The sequence below is a fragment of the Prinia subflava genome, chromosome 1 (genome assembly GCF_021018805.1).
Source record: "Prinia subflava isolate CZ2003 ecotype Zambia chromosome 1, Cam_Psub_1.2, whole genome shotgun sequence".
In the NCBI taxonomy this organism is placed as follows: Eukaryota; Metazoa; Chordata; class Aves; order Passeriformes; family Cisticolidae; genus Prinia; species Prinia subflava.
The window spans coordinates 24,495,859-24,498,804 of record NC_086247.1 but is presented as its reverse complement, the minus strand read 5'-3'; positions in this window follow the sequence as shown (position 1 = coordinate 24,498,804).

Genomic DNA, 2,946 nt, shown 5'->3' with positions numbered 1-2,946 from the left:
GTTGCTGTTCTGCTGGGCTCAGCTCTGCACAGGTGCCTGTTCTGCAGTTTTATAGTTTCACCATGCTGGAGCTCAGCCCCACAGGCTGCTGCTCCTTTCCTACTGCTCTGCTGTGCTCCTTTCTGCTCAGCTTGGCTGGATTTGGCTCAGCTCGGCTCCTGTGGGCTGGGCTCCCTTCAGCTGGACCGGGAGCCACCCCCACCAGCCCATTCCCTGCTGGTGCTGCCATCCAACCCCCATCGATTTGCATTTCGCCACTTTCCTTTCAGCACCACATCCTGTAACTGCACTATGGAGAAAGGCGCAGAGGGACCTGCAGGGCAGCAGAGGGACCAGATCCACAGGGGCAAACCCCAGTGCCCTGACTGCTGTAGAGAGAAAGAGGCCAAATGGCACCGCTCTGAGGGCAGCACATCTTCCTCTGAGGCCACGCCCCCGGAGTGAAGCATGGTAGAGCCTCACACTCGGCCACGCCCACACCACACAAGCCCCGCCCCTGCAGCCATGATGGATCCCTGCTGTGAGGGGTGGGGACAGTTGGGGTCCAATTGGGGCACAAAGCAGCAAAACCCGTCACAGCGAAACAGAACCCGCACGGGCACAAACACTCCTAGAGACATCTGAGCCACTTTGTTCTCCAGCGCCACTCTGATCCACGGGACCCTCCAACAAAACCTAGAATTTCTATTTTTTGCGTTAACATAAGGCCTTTGCAGCAATTCACAATAAAAAATTGATGGTAATTTGCTTTTCATTAAACACTATGACAGCAACAAACATTGATGGATGCCATAAAGCTCCAGTATTTTAGGGCAAATACATTTGTCCATGCTCATTGTTTGATTGCAAGAATAATATAAAAGGGTTACTGGAAATACAGCAGGCTACAGTGGTGAGAGCTATTGAACTGTAAAATTATTTTGTCTTTTCAAGCCTGATAAGACCTGTGGATTCATTCAGTTTCATTTCTGGGTCTCTTCCGTGGGTCAAGAGCTGCGGCAGGAGACACAAGGCACTTTCCCATGAGCCAGGTATATCCCAGGGGTTCTCTGAGAAGCACCAAAGGGTGATTTCAATTCAGCAAGAAGTTTCAGCTCAAAAGCAAAAAAGTATTTCTTTCAGTTTGGTCTCTTTTCCTGATTCAGGTTTCTTTTCATCCTTATATTTGTCAGAAATCCACAAGAAACCCACCTCTTTCTGAGAGCAGTAAAGACTCCTTGGTTTTCCATTGAAATTTTGATAATGCAATTGCAGAAGTACTTCAAATGGCCAGCTCCTTCTTTATCACATGTTTGTGAATCAAGCATGTTCTTTTCAAATAGCATGGAAACAGACATCAGTCAATCAATCTGGACATATTAAAGGGTAAATCTTATTTATTCAATTCATTTTATTCACTCTTTTCTCTGTGTCCAGCTTCTGGCAGGCTGAAAGATTAAAAAAAAATCACATATCTAAAAAAGCCAAGTTTTTTTAAAGCTTGAGAATTATTATTTCTTCATGTCTCCCAGGTGCCTGGATTGAGCAGAGGTTTAGATTTTGCCTTAGAACTGTTGTAAAAAGTTAATTTAGGTGAATTGCTATATTCATGAACAAAGAGACTTTTTACACTCAGTGACGTGGGTCATTAATTGGACATCTCATTCATCACAGACTCTTACCAGAGAAAACAAAGAACAAGAACAAAAACAGGACTCTGGCTTTGTCAAAAAAAAAAAAAAAAAAAACAAAACCCAAAACATTTAAGGAATCTGCATTTAATCAAAACATGCAAAACAATCTCCAGATACTGTCTGGCAACAAATTTAGGATTTGCGGAGCTGAAGTGTTCATTTGCTTGGCTATAAATATTACATTGATGAAAGACAGTCCTAACTCTGTCTTCCACCACTTCACTTCTGATAGGGAAGTTAAGGTTTTATGTGTTTGCTTAGAAACCCATTAGATGTAACCTTTCCAGGAGAATTACAAAGGGGAATGATAAATGACCATGTATCAGTTCAGGGGAGGGAGAGGTTTCATCTAGGGTACTGCAGGGGTAAGTACTCAGTCTAGGCATATTTGATGTTATCATTCATGATGTAGCATATAAATGAAAATCAAATATTACACTAAGGTGGGAGGACCTGCTAATACTAGAGAGGAAAAAAAAATTAATATGACATCAAGCAGTTAGGAAGAGGTGCAAGAAAATAAGATTAAAAGTTGAAAAATGCAAGGTATACCTGTGAGAAAACACTCCAAATTGAGATTTAGTGGAAGGAAACAATAATGCAAGGGCTGAAGTTGAGCAGAATATTAGACATACACTTACAACAGGGAAAGACGACAACAACAACAAAAGCCAAATGAGCTGTTACACGTTCACAGACCTTAGCTCATAACTATGGAATTAGTAAACCTTTTCCATATGAATTGGCAGCAAAAAGACATTTAGAGAAAGGAGATGATCTGTGAAGTGTGTGAGCAGAATTCTGTATTACCAAGTCAGAGGTTGCTGACTATTAGGTTCGGCAGCATCTTGGCAGAAAGATGTTCAGTTACCTATGCAAGCCTTGCCTCAGATCCCTCTACAAGCACAAATGTAAAGTCTGCAGAAGGAACCAAGAATTTGGGGTTAAATTTTTTGCACAATGGCCTCCCTACTTCACTGCAGAATTTAGACATGGAAGAGAAAAGTACTGAGCTGCATACAAATAAAAACATCACAGATACAGTCTGTTCTGTGGACTTAGCACAGCATGGGCTGTGCTAATTACTAATTTTTATTTGAGCATCTATATATGGGCTAAAACAATATCCTTGCAGTTGAACACTGTCAAACTGCAGTATTTGGTGGTAGAGTTTGAATATTATTTTGAATGCAACTTCTTGGGAAAATATGCAGCAATACAATAAAACTTTATACAGAATTTTATTATGTAAAGCACAACACCTTGTGAAAGA